This window comes from Capricornis sumatraensis, chromosome 21 (assembly GCF_032405125.1).
Source record: "Capricornis sumatraensis isolate serow.1 chromosome 21, serow.2, whole genome shotgun sequence".
Classification (NCBI taxonomy): Eukaryota; Metazoa; Chordata; class Mammalia; order Artiodactyla; family Bovidae; genus Capricornis; species Capricornis sumatraensis.
The window spans coordinates 15089623-15109964 of NC_091089.1; the positions used below are offsets into that span (position 1 = coordinate 15089623).

General features: G+C 40.6%; 1 pseudogene; it reads right to left on the reverse strand.

Annotated features, from left to right (window-relative positions):
• Positions 1 to 1146: 1146 nt before the first annotated feature.
• Positions 1147 to 20022, reverse strand: LOC138097745 (serpin B10-like; annotated as a pseudogene).
• Positions 20023 to 20342: the final 320 nt, after the last annotated feature.

The following is a 20342-nucleotide window of genomic DNA, read 5'->3' on the forward strand; positions in this document are numbered from 1 at the left end:
TTTCATTTTTCACTTTCATGCATTGGAGAAGGCAATGGCAACCCACTCCAGTGTTCTTTCCTGGAGAATCCCAGAGACGAGGGAGCCTGGTGGGCTGCCGTCTATTGGGTCGCACAGAGTCGGACACGACTGAAGTGACTTAGCAAAACACAGACACAGGGATTTCTTTTGTTGTTACTTAATGTGAGGTGCTATGGGTAGAGGCAAAATGTTTCATGATGATATGATAAAATGTCATATATATTACAATTTCCCTTCTTTGGAGCTAAAGCAAAGGACCCAGTTCTCCTGTATTGCAGGCAGATTCTTTATCATCTGAGCCACTAGGGAAGCCCAAAGTATAGGATCTCTTTTTAAAAAATTCTATGATACCAAACCAAGATTTTATACAGAAAACATGTTTTCTTGTACTATTTTATACACTGTTCATGTCAGATCCACAGTAGATTATATCTTTCACTCAGTAGATTAAAAGGAAAAAAAGCAACCTAGAATGATACACTCAGTCTCTAAAATTAGAATAAGAGCTGATGAGACTACCAATAAGCCATTGTGTAGGAGCATTTTTAGTAGGAGTTGGAAAAACAAAGGCAATTTTGTGGAGATAAAATTTTACCAAGAATATCTTCTTATACCTGACAATATGCATTTGTATAAACTAGAAATTTACTCTTCTAGTTTATAAGATTTTTAAAAGCAAAGATGTTAATGTGACTTTTACCCTAATAATTCTTTCTAATAAAATTTTTATTTTAGAATACTTTTAAATTCACATATTAATCAGTGATATCATTATATCACCTGTATAAAGATTTTTCTTCACTAAATGATGCATGTGAAATATAAATGACAATGGAAATATAGTGACCAGGTAGGTCAAGCATTGTAAGGCATTTGATTGAATAACCGAATTTCTGAAAGGTAAATAAAAGTCACATTAAAATAAAATGTTAAAAAAAATTAAATTAGCCATTCTCTCTAGCTATATAAGCCTCATAGGATCACTAGAATATATTATTTCAAAATAATTTTGCTAATATTTATGCATAAGAAAGAGACTACAAACTGGTTTTATTAGAATTGTGTTTTCGATCATATGTGTATTTTTCACACTAAGATGCTCTTGTTTGATGAGAGATGCAGGGTTTAGGGGGAGCAGAATCTCTCATAAAATAGAATGCTGTTGGTTTTGTTGTGCCTGATGAAGAAGAGGAACGGGTGGTCTGCACTGAATTTGATGGAGGGGAGTGTAATTCTTACACTCACTTCACTCCCAGTACCAGCTGCAGCCTCTATACCTTGTTCATTTATTTCCACAAAAGACTTATGGAAAGCATTGGACAGAAATAGGTTTCTCTCTGAGGACATTCCTGAGAAATCAGCTTTGCTCTGGTTAAAGGCATCACTCATCCCTATACTTCTCAAAGTTGACTTGACATAAGTCTCTTCCAGCTTGAACTTGGGAAGGTTTAACTGCACGTTGCCCATCTCCATCATGTTTGCACTAGTCTACTCACTCAGCTTCTTATAGGTGATCGCTGTTTCCAGCTGCAATTTGCAGCTGATGAAGAAAGAGTCAGTAATTTCCAATTAAGAAATAGAGGTTGAGTGAGACCTCTAGATATTACATAGATGAATTACAATCACTCCTATTACCAAAGGTAATAAAACACACACATTTGGAAGTTTTTTGTTTATAATGAGATCCTTAACCCTGCTGACATATCATTTTGCAGATTAATAGTTCTCAGGATATAGGTTTAGACCTTGAAATGGAAGTGCTTCTGTGATAATTTGCATGACAGCAACTACATACACAAATATATTAATATAAATATACATTTAGATGTCATCAACACAAAAGCATATACTCTAGGACATATTGTATGCCAGGGAACAAAAAAAAATATTTTATTAGTTTTATTAACTAGTTTAAAACTAGTTTATTAATTAATAAACTAATTTAATAGCTAATTTGTTAAATTAGTTTTATTAACAGCACACAATCCTTCGAAAACAAAATCTGAGATAAAATAAAATGTCTATAATCACACCAGTATGAAACTAGTAGCTATAAATCATGGAAAAAAAGAAAGAAAAGTAAAGAAAAGAAAATCCTTCTATCTTAAGAGTAATAACTTTTTAAATAGTAATTTTGAAGCTGCTTTTTCTCTTCATATTTAAAATTTTGAAACAATAAATATATATGTATATACACATGCTGCTGCTGCTGCTAAGTTACTTCAGTCATGTCCGACTCTGTGCGACCCCATAGACAGCAGCCCACCAGGCTCCCCAGTCCCTGGGATTCTCCAGGCAAGAACACTGGAGTGGGTTGCCATGTCCTTATCCAATGCGTAAAAGTGAAGTCGCTCAGTCGTGTCTGACTCCTAGCGACCCCATGGACTGCAGCCTATGAGGTTCCTCCATCCTTGGGATTTGCCAGGCAAGAGTACTGGAGTGGGGTGCCATCGCCACACAGGTGTACATATATAGACTACAAAACAATGTTTGACTTTTTAAATAACATGCTTGTTTAAAGCACATGCTTTTGCTACTTTGAAGTTTTCTAGATCCAAATATTGCTATCAAAGACACATATGTAAATGATGTGCATTAAGTGACAATGTTTTCAGGTCAGGAACTTGCATTTTCTAAAAAAAAAGGCTTCTCTTATAATAATGTAACTCAAATAGTTTAATATTCACACTTGGTCTTATTTTTACCATCCTCTCAAGTTTCACAAATTTTATGACACTATCTAGAAATCTTTCTAAACACTAGTAGGGCAGTGGAAGCAGAAATATAAACAATCTGGCACACATGAAAATTAGGCACAGGGCAAAGACAGACAGACCACTTATTGCATGTGAATTGCTCAGAAATGTGGTCTGACCAAAATCAGGCTTCAGTTCAGTTCAGTTCAGTCACTCAGTCATGTCCGACTCTTTGCGACCCCGTGAATTGCAGCACGCCAGGCCTCCCTGTTCATCACCATCTCCCGGAGTTCACTCAGATTCACGTCCATCGAGTCCGTGATGCCATCCAGCCATCTCATCCTCTGTCGCCCCCTTCTCCTCCTGCCCCCAATCCCTCCCAGCATCAGAGTCTTTTCCAATGAGTCAACTCTTCGCATGAGTGGCCAAAGTACTGGAGCTTCAGCTTTAGCATCATTCCTTCCAAAGAATAATAATGGGTCAGGGGTAGAGGCAGAGAGAACAGATTATGTTTGAGTCTCTAGAGGTCACACTCCTGGTTCCTCTTAGTTGCTTTGATGTTGTTTAGTCTCTTATTCACGTCCAACTCTTTTGCAATACCATGGCCTGTAACCCTCCAGTGTCTTCTGTCTGTGGGATTTCCCAGGCAAGAATACTGAAGTGGGTTGCCATTTTCTTCTCCAGGGGATCTTCTTGACCAGGGGATCTGCTCAACCAGAGGATCGAACCCACATCTCCCACATTGGCAGGCAGGTTCTTGACCACTGTGCCATCAGAGAAGCTCTTGAGCTAACACTAATACAGTTCTCATGTCACTGGAGCTAGTTTGGAATGCTTTCCTATCACCTGCAGCTGAAAAGTCCTAGTGATTTTATTAAGCCAAGTAACTATCCAGCTTATTTCTAGTCTGTTGGATTATAAATTCAGTCCCTTCTCCATCCTTATCCCACTGATTATCTAAAAACTGCCTATTGCACACAACCATATGGTTAGAATAATATGTCCTCAGCAGCACTGTTTAAGTGAGATCATCCACCCAGGACTAAAACGTTTGCACAAACTTTGGCCAATCAGTTCCTTACCTAGGAATCTGGAATGTGACCTATCAAACTCGTCTCTAGAATGGAGGTTAGACTTCAGATTGAGAGAAGAAGGATGGGAGAAACAGAGTTGAAAAGATAGAAAATCACTTCAGTTCAGTTCAGCCGCTCAGTCGTGTCCAACTCTTTGCGACCCCATGGACTGCAGCATGCCAGGCCTCCCTGTCCATCACCAACTCCCGGAGTTTACTGAAACCCATGTCCACTGAGTTGGTGATGCCATCCAACCATCTCATCCCCTGTAGTCCCGTTCTCTTCCTGCCTTCAATCTTTCCCAGCATCAGGGTCTTTTAAATGAGTCAGCTCTTCTGTTAGGACCAAACTGAAGCCAGGACAGGCTGTAAGGGGCAGGCTAGGCCTGAGGTTTAGTCTTTAGGAAAGCTGAGGCACTGGGAACTCCCGCAGGCAGTGTAGATAGACCAATCAGAAAAATCCCCGTAGGCCCCTGCCCACGCCAGACCCGAGCAAATCCAGATAGGGATGCGAGGTTTAAAAGTCCCCTGCGCGCGTATGGTTTAACCAATCAGCTATGCTGTTACAGAAACAAAGAACCGTCTATATAAAAGTATATGTGATTCAGAGCTCAGGGTTCTTGTCGGATTCCACTGTGCTGGATGAGACCTTGGCCCTAACTCGAGCTAGCAATAAACCCCTTTATGCTTTTGCATTGCTGTAGACGTCTTATTCTCTCAGTTTTGGAGACTCGGACTCTGGGCACAACACTTCATATCAGGTGGTCAAGGTACTGATAAAGAATGGATCCTGACAATATTTGAATCCTTGTTTCCACTCAAGTCCCGAGACGCAGCCCTTGGGTGTATCTGTGACCTTCCATTAACCTCCCTTGTTACTGAAGTAAATTCCTACTAGAAAAACAAGTGTTCTGTGTGCCAGCCCAGAGGGCAACCTTAAAGAAAGAGATGAGCTTTTACAATGTTTTCTATTTATTTTTCTTCTGGAAAAGTAAGAGTTTGGCATAAGATATTGCTAGTTTAGTAGAACAAGAACAGAACTAGTAAGTGAAGACTGGAATCTTGGTTCTGGCAGCCTTCTAACTGAAGCACAGCTCTAGTCACTTGGGGCTTCACCAATGGCTCAGCGATAGAGCATCCGGCTGCCACTGCTGGAGACCCAGGTTCGATCCTTGGGTCAGGAAGATCCCCTGGAGGAGGAAATGGCTACCCACTCCAGTATTCTTGCTTGGAAAATCCCATAGAAAGGGGAGTCTGGCGGGCTACAGTCACAAAGTCTTTGTGGGGTCACAAAGAGCAATTAACACAGGCGCACACACAAACACTAGACATTAAAACACTGGACATTCTCTATTGACTAGAGAAACTGTAATGCAACCAAAATAAATAAAATTGAAATGAACCTAGTCACTTAGCCACGCTGCATTTCTAACCAGGGAAATAAATGCAGTAAATGCCTCACCTACACTAGCATAGTCGCAGCAAGGGGTGAGTGATAAAATATGTGCGTGGTCTATTTTCAGAGAATAAAATAATGAAAGGGTAACGTCCAGATGGGATGAAACTGGGGCTTTTAAGTCAGTCGTCCCTGCCTGAGTAAAGAGCCATAGTTTACAGGAACATATATTCAGATATAATGAATTTAAAATAGAATTTCATTTGCAATATCTTATAAAATGCATAGTGGTTACTAACAGGCTCCTACCTTGTTTATTTTGAAAGACTTTTCTGTGGCATTTTGGCCTAAGAATTGATGTTCCCAGACTCCTTTAACGTAAAGGGCATTCACCAGAACCATTATGGTTGTAGGATCCACAGCATCATCAGGTAGGAGATTCAGGATTTTTCCTCCAGGAGCAAAGGGGCAGATTCCAAATGATCTAGTTACATCCTGGTGAAATGCCACACTTATAAAACTGATGATTATGAAATACTATTAAATGGTAACATACAAGGATTCAAACCAGGAAGTCAGTATTGATAGAATATTTTTAATATCAACAGATCTATTTAGATTTCTTCTTCTAAATTTTTTTTTTTTAATGTAGACCATTTTTAAAGTTTTTACTGAATTTGTTACAATACCACTTCTGTTTTATGTTTTGTTTTTTTGGCCACAAGTCAAGTGAGATCTTAGTTCCCCAACCAGGGATAAAACCCATACCTCCTGTTTTGGAAGGCAAGATCCCATGCCCACTGGACTGCCAGGGGCATCCCCTGTTTAAATTTCATCTATTGTTTCAACAGTGTCCTTTTTTTCTAGACCAGAAATCAATCCAAGGGCTCAAGTTGCATTTAGCTATCATTTCCTTTTAGTCTTCTTCAATCTGAGGCAGTTCCTCATTCATTCTTTGTCTTTCATGACCTTCATACTTTTGGGAAAAAACAATTGTAGAATGCTTAATTCTCGGTTCAGATTTGTCTGATGCTTCCTCAAGATAATATTTAGGTTATGCATTTGGAGGAGAATATTACTCTTGTGGGCTGAATTTTGTCCTCCCCAAAAGATACATTCATTCCTAACCCCCAGTCCCTGTAAATATGATCTTATTTCAAAATAGGCTCTTTGCAGATAGAATCAAGTTAAAATGAAGTCATACTGGATTAGGTTGAGGCTATAATTCAATGACTGGTGTTCTTATAAAAGAAGGGAAATTCAGAACAGATACACGGACTGTGAAAACACAGAGACAAAGGAGAGCAAAAGAAGAAAACCATGGATCAACAGAGGTAGAGATCAGAGAGATGCTTCTATAAGCCAAGGTTTGCCAGCAACCATGAGCAACTAGGAGAGAGGCATGGAATGGCTTCTTTCCTAAAATTTTTCAAAGGAGTAGAAGCTTGGTGTGCCACAGTTCATGGGGTTGTGAAGAGTCAGACATAACTTAGCGACTGAACAACAACAGAGCCCTGCTAACACCTTAATTTCAGATGTGCAGCCAGAATTGTGTTGTTGCATTGTTTCACACTAAGTCATGTCTCATTCTTTGTGACCCCATGGACAGTAGCCTGCCAGGCTCCTGTGTCCATGTGATTCCCCAGGTAAGAATACCGGAGTGGGTTGTCATTCCTTCTTCAGGAGATCATCCCAACTCAGGGATGGAACCTGTGTCTCCTGCATCTCCTGCACTGGTAGGCAGATTCTTTACCACTGAGCCACTAGGAAAGCACCAGAACTATCAGAGACTATATTTCCATTGGTTTAAACCACACAGTTTGTGGTCATTTGCTATGGCAGCCCTCGGAATTATGGTACATTTCTATCACCATAGGGAGATCTGGACAGCTCTGTGATCTGGTGAAATGGATTCTGTCATCCTCCTTGAGTGTGTCAGCCTGTATGGGGAAGATGGCAAGACCCTTACGCAAACCAATCTTGTGAGCATGACAGTTACTCTCTACTCAGCTCTGAAAGGCTTTGCTGGGGTGAAAGACAGCACATGAGTCATTCCCTGCCTTGCTGTCCATAAGGCCCCCTCCTGTCTTCCAGAGAACCAAGCAGGCAGAGGGTAGGAATTTGAGAGCTGAGATTTAGTTCAGCTCTGACACTATAGTTGCTTCCATTTTTAGTGGAAAGAACCTGCTTGTCAATGCAGGTAGACATAAGAGACATGGATTCAATCTTTGTATCAGGAAGATTCCCCTGGAGGAGGGCATGGCACCCACTCCAGTATTCTTGCCTGGAGGAGCCCATGGACCAAGGAGCCTGGTGGGCAATAATCAAGAGGGTCGCAGAGTTGGACATGACTGAAGTGACTTAGCACAGCTACTATGTTGAGTCTGTGTTGTGTATTTCAATGTGCTTTTGCCTGTACAATCACATTTGTTTCTCATATGATCTGGAACAATGCAAATAGTTTCTTTCTGTAAATACAGGTTAATCTATAATTCTCAAACCAGACTCACATTTGGATAAATCCAAATCAGGCATAAGTTAGGGAAAACAGTCACTCCTGCCTCAGCATGGCTTCTGAGTCACTAGTTCAATGAAAAAAAGAACTGAGAATTTAGGGTTGCCAGCTTCCTCAATTCACTTCAATAAACATTAATGTTCAGGGCAACTACTATATGCAAAGCGGTTATGTGTTAGCGATTCAAAGCAGAAACTTGAAAAAGGTAGTAATATTGCACTTGAGTCTTTCAATCTAGTGGGAAAGTTAGGGACTTCAATGAACAACCGAAGAATTGTTAATTTTAGGAGCAACGTGGTGAGTGCCAAGGTAAAGGTTTCCAAAGGGGCTTTGAGAGCAAGTAGGAAGGCTCTTATCCCTGAGGGAGGCCCTGAGTTGTTATCCAGTGGCCATGAAGGGGCTAGGAGTGGCAGGAGAGGGGACAGTTTCAGACTGCAGGGACACAGGAGCAGGTGTGTGGGGTCATGAGGTAGCACAGGAATCTTCCAGGATTCTGTGCCACTTAGAATTCCTGAGCATTAATTTTGAGTCAGAGAATGACTAGAGTTGAAGTGGAGAGACAGGCAAGACCCCCGAGGTAACGCTGAGCTTCTATGTCAGTTTAGGAAGTTAGGCTTCATCTTTTATTACTAGTCCAGGCAACTGACTATCTTGGTTTGTCTAGGACTGAGACTTTCAGATACTAAAGTCAGGAAATTCCCAGCAAGCTAAGGCAAAATTGTCACCAGAGCATAAAGTGTATCATGTTCCCAAGCTTGGGATATTGGTGGGATTGATGTACGAGCAGCAGCTGCGCAGTGCTGGAGCAGCGAGCAGCCAAGACTTGTCTCACTCAATGAAACTATGAGCCATTCTGTGTGGGGCCACCCAAAACAGACTGGTCATGGTGGAGAGTTCTGACAAAATGTGATCCACTGGAGAAGGGAATGGCAAACCACTTCAGTATTCTTGCCTTGAGAATCCCTTGAACAGTATAAAAAGGCAAAAAGGTATCACACTGAAAGATGAACTCCCCAGGTTGTTAGGTGCCCAATATGCTACTGCAGATCAGTGGAGAAGTAACTCCAGAAAGAATGAAGAAATGGAATCAAAGCAAAAACAATACCCAGTTGTGGATGTGACTGGTGATGAAAACAAAGTCCGATGCTGTAAAGAGCAATATTGCATAGGAACCTGGAATGTTAGGTCCATGAATCAGGGCAAATTGGAAGAGGTCAAATAGGGATTTGACCTGAGTACAAGAGTGAATGTCCACATTTTAGGAATCAGTGAGCTAAAATGGACTGGAATGGATGAATTTAACTCAGATGACCATCATATCTACTACTGTGGGCAAGAATCCCTTAGAAGAAATGGAGTAGCCATCATAGTCAACAAAAGAGTCTGAGATGCAGTACTTGGATGCAGTCTCAAAAATGACAAAATGATCTCTCTTTGTTTCCAAGGCAAACCATTCAATATCACAGTAATCCAAGTCTATGCCCGGACCAGTAATGCTGAAGAAGCTCAAGTTGAATGGGTCTATGAAGATCTACCGAGACCTTCTAGAACTAACACCCAAAAAAGATATCTTTTTCATCATAGGGGACTGAAATGCAAAAGTAGGAAGTCAAGAAACACCTGGAGTAACTGGCAAATTTGGCCTTGGAATGTGGAATGAAGCAGGGCAAAGACTAAAAGAATTTTGCCAAGAGGATGCACTGGTCATAGCAAACACCCTCTTCCAACAGCACAAGAGAAGACTCTACACATGGACATAACCAGATGGTTAATATTGAAATCAGATTGATTATATTCCTTGCAGCCAAAGATGGAGAAGCTCTATACAGTCAGCAAAAACAAGACCGGGAGCTGACTGTGGCTCAGATCATGAACTCCTTATTGCCAAATTCAGACTTAAATTGAAGAAAGTAGGGAAAACCACTAGACCATTCAGGTATGACCTAAATCAAATCCCTTATGATTATACAGTGGAAGAGACAAATAGATTTAAGGGACTAGATCTGATAGAGTACCTGGAGAACTATGGACAGAGGTTCGTGACATTGTACAGGAGACAGGGATCAAGACCACCCCCATCGAAAAGAAATGCAAAAAAGCAAAACAGCTGTCTGAGAAGTCCTTACAAATAGCTGTGAAAAGAAGAGAAGCGAAAAGCAAAGGATATAAAGAAGGATATTCCCATTTGAATGCAGAGTTCCAAAGAAGAGCAAGCAGAGATAAGAAAGCCTTCCTCAGTAATCAATGCAAAAAATAGAGGAAAACAAAAGAATGGGAAAGACTAGCCATCCCTTCAAGAAAATTAGAGACACCAAGGGAACATTTCATGCAAAGATGGGCTCGATAAAGGACAGAAATGGAATGGACCTAACAGAGCAGAAGATATTAAGAAGAGGTGGCAAAAACACACAGAGAACCATACAAAAAAGATCTTCACGACCCAGATAACCACAATGGTGTGATCACTCACCTAGAGCCAGATATCTTGGAATGTGAAGTCAAGTGGACCTTGGAAAGCGTCACTATGAACAAAGCTAGTGGAGGTGATGGAATTCCAGTTGAGCTATTTCAAATCCTGAAAGATGATGCTGTGAAAGTGCTGCACTCACAGCAAATTTGAAAAACTCAACAGTGGCCACAGGACTGGAAAATGTCAGTTTTCATTCCAATCCCAAAGAAAGGCAATGCCAAAGAAGGTGCAAACTATTTCACAATTGCACTCATCTCACACACTAGTCAATTAATGCTCAAAATTCTCCAGGCCAGGCTTCAGCAATAAGTGAGCATGAACTTCCAGATGTTCAAGCTGGTTTTAGAAAAGGCAGAGGAACCAGAGATCAAATTGCCAACATCCGCTGGGTCATGGAAAAAGCAAGAGAGTTCCAGAAAAACATATATTTCTGCTTTATTGACTATGCCAAAGCCTTTGGCTGTGTGGATCACAATCAGCTGTGGAAAATTCAGAGAGAGATGGGAATACCAGACCACCTGACCTGCCTCCTGTGAAACCTATATGCAGGTCAGGAAGCAACAGTTAGAACTGGACAGGGAACAACAGACTGGTTCCAAATAAGCAAAGGAGTATGTCAAGGCTATATATTGTCACCCTGCTTATTTAACTTCTATGCAGAGTACATCCTGAGAAATGCTGGGCTGGAAGAAGCACAAGCTGGAATCAAGATTACTGGGAGAAACATCAATAACCTCAGATATGCAGATGGCACCACCCTTATGGCAGAAAGTGAAGAGGAACTAAAAAGCCTCTTGATGAAAGTGAAAGAGGAGAATGAAAAAGCTGACTTAAAGCTCAACATTCAGAAAACGAAGATCATGGCATCTGGTCCCATCACTTCATGGGAAATGGAGAAACAGTGGAAACAGTATCAGACTTTATTTTTCTGGGCTCCAAAATCACTGCAGATGGTGACTGTAGCCATGAAATTAAAAGACGCTTACTCCTTGGAAGGAAAGTTATGACCAACCTAGATAACACATTCAAAAGCAGAGATATTACTTGGCCAACGAAGGTCCATCTAGTCAAGGCTATGGTTTTTCCAGTGGTCATGTATGGATGTGAGAGTTCAATTATAAAGAAAGCTGAGCGCCAAAGAATTGATGCTTTTGAATTGTGGTGCTGGAGAAGACTCTTGCAAGTCCCTTGTACTGCAGGGAGATCCAACCAGTCCATCCTAAAGGACATCAGTCCTGGGTGTTCATTGGAAGGACTGATGCTTGAGGCTGAAACTCCAGTGCTTTGACCACCTCATGCCAAATGAGTTGACTCATTGGAAAGGATCCTGATGCTCGGAGGGATTTGGGGCAGGAGAAGGGTATGGCAGAAGATGAGATGGCTGGATGGCATCTACTGATTCAATGCACATGAGTTTGGGTGAACTCCGAGAGTTGGTGATGGACAGGGAGGCCTGGCATGCTGCGATTCGTGGGGTCGCAAATAGTCAGACACGACTGAGCGACTGAACTGAACTGAGCTGAGTTAATTCATTAATTTCAAACTGAAGCTGTTAATATTTAAGTAGCACTGAAATAAAACAAGGGTAGGCAACATCCAGCAATACATTTATATGAAATGGACCCAAATTGGAATTTATCTAAGATTAAATCTATCACATTCATAGTTAAACCTTTTCATAATTAGCCTATTATTAATTAGTTGTAAACTAGGATATTTCTGTGAACCAAAATTCTGTTATTACTTTTTTTAGGCCATTAAATATCTTGTAAATTACAAGCTTAAGGAGATATTCTCAGTTCAAACTGACAGAATATGCACCTTGCCTCTCTCATTCAGGATTATTATCTGTCCCATTTCCACATTTGTCATGGAGGCCACCCTCTTGGGTGGGAATTCTGTCACTTGGCCTTTGATTGCTGTATGATATAGAGCTGAATTGATTTGCTTCTATTTTTTTTTTAAACGCACACATTTATGTTTACACAGGCAGAGATACACGTATATATATGGCTATTAGATTATATGTGTTGCTATATAAGGTCTTCCTTGGTGGTTCAGATGGTAAAGAAACCGCCTGCAATGCAGGAGACCTGGGTTTGATCGTTGGGTTTGGAAGGTCCCCTGGAGGAGGGCATGGCAACCCACTCTGGTATTCTTGTCTGGAGAATTCCATGGACAGTGGAGCCTGGCGGGCTGCAGTCCTTGGGGGTCGAAAAGAGTCAGACACTAATGAGTGGCTTTCACTTTTGCTTTGATATGTAAGGCTATGCCCATATACACACTGATTTGAGAATACTTATATCAAATTAATAACTGCTTATACAATAACACTGTTCTGCTATTTTAATGCTCTTCATGGATTCGTTAGATTTGTCCAGACAAGCAGGGACTGAACAAAGTAACAATCAAACAAAGCATGAGGAACAGAATTCACCTGATTTTTCTATTTGTGTCTTTTAAAATCAATTTATTATTTTATTTATTTATTGTTGGTTGCACTGGGTCTTTGCTGCTTCGCACGGGCATGCAGGCTTTCTCTAGTTGAGGAGACTGGGGGCTACTCTCTAAGTGAGGTTTCCCTTATTTTGGAGTCTAGGCTCTAGACTCACAGGCTACAATAGTTGCCCTGTAGCCTGTGAGATCTTCCCTGAGAAACTGTGTCCCCTACCTGGGAAGGCAGATTCTTAACCACTGGACCAACAAAGAAGTCCTCTATTTGTGTTTTTAAGAAAATCCTTCTAAGATTAGAAGGATGATGACTAACGCTGTTAAAGTATGAGCCATGATTTTCTTGAAATATTTTAATAATCAAAATAATTTTTTTAAAACATTGAACCAGACTTGATAACCTCATCCCTCCAACTAATTTTGCCAGAGAGCAGGGGTTCTTAAATGGTTTTCCTAGAAACAGCTGTCAATTGATTCACTCTCTCAGACTTATTTTTTAAGGTCTGGAAAATTTATGTGTCTTTTAATTTGGAAGACATGATTGTAGAATGTGGATTATTCGGGTTTCAGGAGAGGAATGAAAGTGAAAGCCAAAAAAAAAAAAAAAAAAAAGAAAGAAAAGAAAGAAACATTTCATTTTAAGACAATAGAAGATAGTTGATCTTTCTTACTCACCTAGGCCATTTGCACTGCAGTGGTCCCTTCGATGCCTAAATACACCATGCCAAGGTAGCTGAGATGCCCCAGGAAGAAAAGAAGATATCTTTATCCTCAGCAGATTCAGCTAGCTTTTTGCCAAACTCCAGAGCAAATCGGTTGATAGATTTTGCTAGAGAGTCCAATGGGAAGATCTAAGAAAAATAAAGCAGTTAAAGATCGTGTTAATAATCCTTTCCATTTATTTTATTTTTGTACGTGGATTTTTTGGCTTACACAACCATCTTTTTTATCACACTTCATTGAAATGACAAAAGAATGTACTGTCCAATGTAAAATCTATATGGGGCTTCCCCAGTGGCTCAGTGGTAAACAATTGGCCTGCCAATGCAAGACACATGGGTTCAATCCTTGGAGCAGGAAGATCCCCCAGAGAAGGAAATGTCAACCTATTTCAGCATTCTTGCCTGGGAATTCCCATGGACAGAGGAGTCTGGTGGGCTACAGTCCATGGGTCACAAAGAGTTGGACACAATTTAGCAACTAAATACCAACAACAATAATCTGTGTATCTTTTATCCATACTCTCATAAGAACTGAATGAACATAATTCCAATATTATTTTAAATATTAGAAAACTGAAGTCCAGAGAGTTTAAGAGAACTCCCTCAAATTCTACAGCTGATACTCCTGAGAGAATACCTGGATCCTGGTCAGTTAGTGGCTCCCTGTTGAAAAAGCCAGAATATAAATGGTAGTGGAATCAGCCAAGTGCTTCTTTTTAATACAATACATACCTGCTGACTTAACCAGTAAATGAGGAATAATTATACACCTTTTTGACTTTGTACTCTTTCTCATTTATCTTTTAACCCTGTTTTGATACTTTTTAACCTTATTTGTTCACATCTTGATAAATGATATCCTGGTTCCTGGAGAGCCTTTATCCTCCTTTATAAGAAGTTGAAACCCAATTTTGCTTCAGATCTTTTCCTCTGGAAGCTTTTTCTGAACTTGGGGGTTCACAGGAGCATGTCTGCCTCCAAAGTCCCATAAAGTAAATTTCACCACTTGCTTGGCATTCATCACACTGCTAGTTCTGTTTTTATATATTTATAACTTTTCAACTCTAAGATAAGTTCCCTGAGAGCAAAATTTCCTTACTCTTCTTTGTGCATCAACTAGCAGCCAGCTCAGGACTTTGCACAAATTGGAAACTTAAAAATACTTATTTTTTATTTAAAGTGTTAATAGTTTGGGTTCTAGTTACCGTTTTAAAAAATCTATTTACACCTGAAATTTTTCACAGTTTAGTGGAAATGCTTATAGAGAAGTAGAGAAGTCAAGATTCTCTCGTATTTATTCTCACTCACTGAGTCTCCCTGAAACCGATCTTAATGAACAGAGAAACTCAAGCTTTCTCATATTTTTAAAATATTGCATTCAGCTTCTAAATTTCACCTCTAATCACTCTGATATTTTCATTTAAGTTTTTTAAGACTGGATTGCTATCTAAGAAATAGTGAGTTCAAACTATTATCATTTTATAGCCAAATAATTTCTCAAACTGATTAAATAATTTAAAATAAGCCGAATTCCTAGGTCTAGAGATTCCCATTAGGGCCACTGTTGTGTAGAACTTGGTCTTGCACTGATATCATCTGGCTCTCTGAGAAACCTAGAATGAGAACTTTAGAAAGTCAGGAGATTGTTCTAGCTAAATGGTTGAATCAAGACTTGATTTTATCATGATTTGAATTAACAGCGAAAATTGTTGAAACCCCTCCTAGTCATAGGCTTACCCTTAACCAAACAGCTTCTCAGCCCCTAAATCACCTCTAGTTGATAATACGGAAGCATCATCATCACTTACTTATTGCAGAAGCTGATGATTATTCTAGGCTAACATATTTTAATAAAAAGAGCAACAACTCTAGTTTTGTAATAACTCTATACCCTCATAAAATGTTTGAAATTTACCAACTGTCAAAGTGAATATAAGCACTTTCTCCTGACAGATCCAGTGCCATCTTGGAGATAAGCTCCCTGTTTGCTTTATAGCTCTGTCCATTTAAATGATGCTTTGTTTACTGCCTATATATTAAGCTTTATCTTTTATTTTTCAGTTTTTTTTTTTTTTTTTTGGCTGTACTGGGTCTTATTTGTGGCATGTAGGGTCTTTGGTTGAGGCATGTGGGATCTAGTTACCTGAACAGGCATCAAACTCAGGTCCTCTGCTTTGGGAGCAGAGAGTCTTAGCCACTAGACCATCAGGAAAGTCCCCTATGCTTTATCTTTTAAGAACTCATGAATTTTTTCATATGGAAAATGCTTGGCTCCATGGCCAAAGCATAATCACCTTGAAGGGAAGAGAGGAGAAATTACTATTTTAGGGCTGAGGACTTATATCTTTATACTTATGATTTATGATTATTCTAGAGTTTAGATACTTGTAACAAATCCCTGAAAATGATAATTCTCTCTGATGAAATTTAATTTCTTGTGGAAATTAATAGCCAGTTATCTTCAACTTCATTAACTCTCTTATTAATATCATCATTAGTATATCAGATGCAGCCCAGAACATACAAGAAGAACAATTCTCACCTTTAAAAAAAAAGTACCAAAGTGCTAAGCCAGTAGTGAAAAGTGCTTTCCGAAAGATGCAGAATTTGGGGATGAAATTCTCATGAAATAATTTATCCATTCAAGGGATGGAGAGTGATCTTTTCAGGGGCAACTACAAGTAAAGACTAAAGTCTAGGTCAGAAGTCAAATGTTCCCTTTTCAGAATGACTTGCTCTTCTGCAGTTTTCAGGAGGTATATAGATATATCAGTATGCATGCTCAGTTGCCCAGACTGACTCTTCGTGACCCGATGGATTGTAGTCCACCAGGCTCCTCTGTCCATGGAATTTTCCAGATAAGAATACTTCAGTGGGTTGCCATTTACTACTCCATATATGAGTATCAGTTCAGTTCAATTCAGTCACTCAGTCATGTCCAACTCTTTGTGACCGCATGGACTACAGCACACCAGGCTTTCCTGTCCATCACCGACTCCCAGCGTTTACTGAAACTCATGTCCATACAGTTGATGATGCCATTCAATCATCTCATCCTCTTGTCCCCTTCTCCTTCCACCTTCAATCTTTCCCATCATCATGGTCTTTTCCAATGAGTCGATTCTTCCCATCAGGTGGCCAAAGTATTGGAGTTTCAGCTTTAGCATCTGTCCTTCTGATGAACATTCAGGACTGATTTCCTTTAAAGTCCAGGAAACGCTCTAGGCCAGGATACTGGAGTGGGTAGCCATTCCCTTCTCCAGGGGATCTTCCCAACCCAGGAATCAAACTGGGGTCTCCTGCATTGCAGACAGATTCTTTACCAACTGAGCTATCAGGGAAGCCCATATATCAGTATGCTGCTGCTGCTGCTAAGTCACTTCAGTCGTGTTTGACTCTGTGTGACCCCATAGACTGCAGCCCACCAGGCTCCTCTGTCCCTGGGATTCTCCAGGCAAGAACACTGGAGTGGGTTGCCATTTACTTCTTCAGTGCATTAAAGTGAAAAGTGAAAGTAAAGTCACTCAGTCGTGCCCGACTCTTAGCAACCCCATGGACTGCAGCCTACCAGGCTCCTTCATTCATGGGACTTTCCAGGCAAGAGTACTTGGAGTGGGTTGACATTGCCTTCTCCGACATATCAGCATATATACCTATAAATATACATACCTATAAATAACACATTTATGCAAAATCTCAATCTGTAAAGGGGCTTAACTAAAGAAATATAGAAATAAGAAAAGGATAGTAGCATACATCAAAATGTCTCATCATAGATACACATATTCCCAACAAATCGAATTGGAAAGAATCTTCCGTTCCTTCTAACCAAATTGCCTCATTTTATCTGCTAGGAAACTAAGGCCCAGAGAGGTTAAATGTGCTGATTAACATGCATAGTTATCTAACAGCAAAGCTATCATCGCAATCCCGGGCTCTGGAACCTAAATGCAAATGCTTTTGTCACTATATTTTATTGCTTTTAAGGTTTTATGGTAAAAAGGAGGGATTGGGTGATGAAAGAGGATAAGCAGGAGGAGGCAAAAAGGAGGGATGATGGTGAGCTGGAGGAGGGAGCAGGAAGGACTCTTCTCCCCTTTTCCACGAGAGGATATTCAAGGCCTCCTGAGTTTCCAGCAGTGCTAATACTGCCTACCTGGTGGAGCCATGCATATCAGAAAATAACCTCTCCACACTCCCAGTGCTTCTAAGTTTACCTAAAGCCATTTCTATGGGAATTAATAGTCTGGCAGGGTTTCTGATAAGCATGTAGTGTAAGGTTAGGGGTTTAGATTATTCCATGAAAGAGAGGAAAGTTAATGGCCCTTGGAATGGTGGCCAAGACTTGAAGCTGGTTAGGGGTAGTGGGTAAAGAGTCAAATCAATAGTTCCCTACACAAATGAGTGAGATCAAGTTTATGTTGCCAAGTCCAGTCTTTTGAAGGGGTAGAAGGGTTTTGGTTCAATCATTCTGAGACTATCCTATTTCTTTTTGCCCCTGTTGACAGATACAAGGGTAGCAAATCCAAAAATGTGACTGGAGAAAACATCATTCATAGTTTAACAATTCATGGCAAAACCATCTCTTTCACATCTTTGGAAATGAAGGTGCTCTCCTGCTTAGTCTTTTTCCAGCACAATCTTTGAACCAGCTCAGTGTTAAATCTCTCAGACTTACACAGAATTCTTGGGGGTTGGCCTTCAACTATCATTTCTGTTCTGTGGAAGTCTTGGTAACTTGTTTTTTAGCTAGGCACTTCAGTGAAGAAAGAAAACATTAACAAATATTTTTAAACAGAGACATATTTACAATACCTTGTTTTCTTCCACTGGAGCAGAATTGGCAGTGGGTTCGTTTAGTAAGAGACTGTGGCTGAGTTAATTAACTCTGAACTGTAGGAGTAATTTTTAGCAATTTTAGCACCATCCTTCTCTTAGCCCCACCCTCTGATTCAGTTTTACAAGCCCATACACTCTTCCTTTCAAGTTTATCTTGGCCAGAAGCTCAAATAAAAAGAAAGATAGATAAGGTTTTGCCTCAATTACTTAATTGCCCACATTTTCCATGACTGTCTGCATACAGAGCCTGGAATTATGACAAATTGTAACTTACACTTTCCTGGCATCATGTTTTCCCTAGTCTGCCAACTGGCAGCAATTCGTGGCTTCCCCAGGATATTTTTTTCCTACAAAAACAGAAAGTTTTAAATTAGTAGAATAATTAAGAGCAATGATATGGAGATTATTATAGGTGAACTGTTTCCTGTTAAATTGCTGACAAGTTACTAGGTGAAGTATCCAGGAAACGTTTCTGTTCTTCTCATTTGGGTGCTGGTGTCAACCCCCAAGCACAACTCCAACTAGTTTATGTCCATTGTCCCCACTCCAGAGACATGGAGTCTGGATGGATGTTTTAGAGGCAGTTACTGGGTCTGGTATAAAACCTCCTGCCAATGCAGGAGACACAGGTTTGATCGCTGGGTCAGGAAAATCTCAAGGCTTCCCAGGCAGCACTAGTGGTAAAGAACCCCGCCTTCCAGTGCAGGAGACCTAAGAGATGTTTGTTCAGTCCCTGGGTCAGATCCCCTGGAGGAGGGCATGGGAAGATGCTCTGGAGGAGGGCATGGCAACCCATTCCAACATTCTTGCCTGGAGAATCCCATGGACAGAGAAGCCTGGTCAATAGGGCTGGTCATGGTCAATAGGGCTGCCAAGAGTCAGAAACAACTGAAGCGACTTAGCACACACATGCACACACACACCCATGCATCATACGGAAGCTCCAGATGGAGGGATTGTCCATCTCGACTGCCAGTGGTTCACCAGAGAGTGACTCAGGCTATATCACTGCATAGATCTAGTAATTTGCATTACATTCAATGTATCCATATTGGTTTGGGGGGGATCAGACAAGAAATTGTTTCACCTTCTCTAAAACCTCTTCTCTTAAACCACAGACTAAGTCTCATTCATGTTTTCCCACAAACCTTCTCCAGATTCCTTTCTCACTGACCTCCTGTTTAAAATCTTTAGGGACTTTCCTGGCAGTCCACTGTTTAAGACTCTGCACTTCCACTGCGGGGAGCATGGGTTTAATCCATTATCAGGGAACAAAGGTCCCAGAGGCTGCACTGCACAGCCAAAAATAGATAACTAATAAAATGGAATCTTTATATATTGATATACTAGCTTGTAGGAGACAGGAAGAATAAAAGAAAAGCAGGCCTCAGCAAGGGCCGCAAAAGAAATGTATAATTATTGATTAAACTGGATGCTATAAGGCATGAGGCTCTTGGAATAAGTCTAGAGGGAACAGTTCATAATCTTGAAAACAAGATATGATCCTGGGGTCAGAAAACTGACCCCAGACTGTTTCTCAACTGGTGTCTCAGAGTCACATGTTTTACGTTTCTGGTGGAAAATCTATAGATAAGAATATTAGTCTTAGTTACTGATTTGTTATTGATTACTGTTTCCCAATTACTCAGTGGTTAATGGTCATTTTGTTCTTTGGCCCTGAAGGCCATGTGAGTTATAGCTTAACTCCCCACATATTGTTTCATTCACGGCTGAAAGTATAACAAAGCTGGCTTGGACTCAGTTTCGGCACCTTCGCCTTGAAGCGGTGTTGGTCCCCTGATCCTCGCTTTTCTCTGAATTCTTGTGTCTCAGTTCTCATTCTCCCACCATATCACGCTTTTGGAAACCCTGGTTGTTGAGCCCATCTCGACACTAGCTATGGGCTTACCAGGTGGCACTAGCGGGCCTTCCTGGTGGCACCAGTGGTAAAGAACCGTCTGTGAATTTAGGAGACATAAGAGGTGCAGGTGTGATCCCTGGGCCAGAAAGATCCCCTGGAGGAGGGCATGGCAACCCACTTCAGTATTCTTTCCTGGAGAATCCCATGGATAGAGGAGCCTGGCAGGCTGCGGTCCACGGAGTTGCCAAGAGTCAGACAAGACTGAATTGACCAAGCACAGCACATACATACTAGCTATA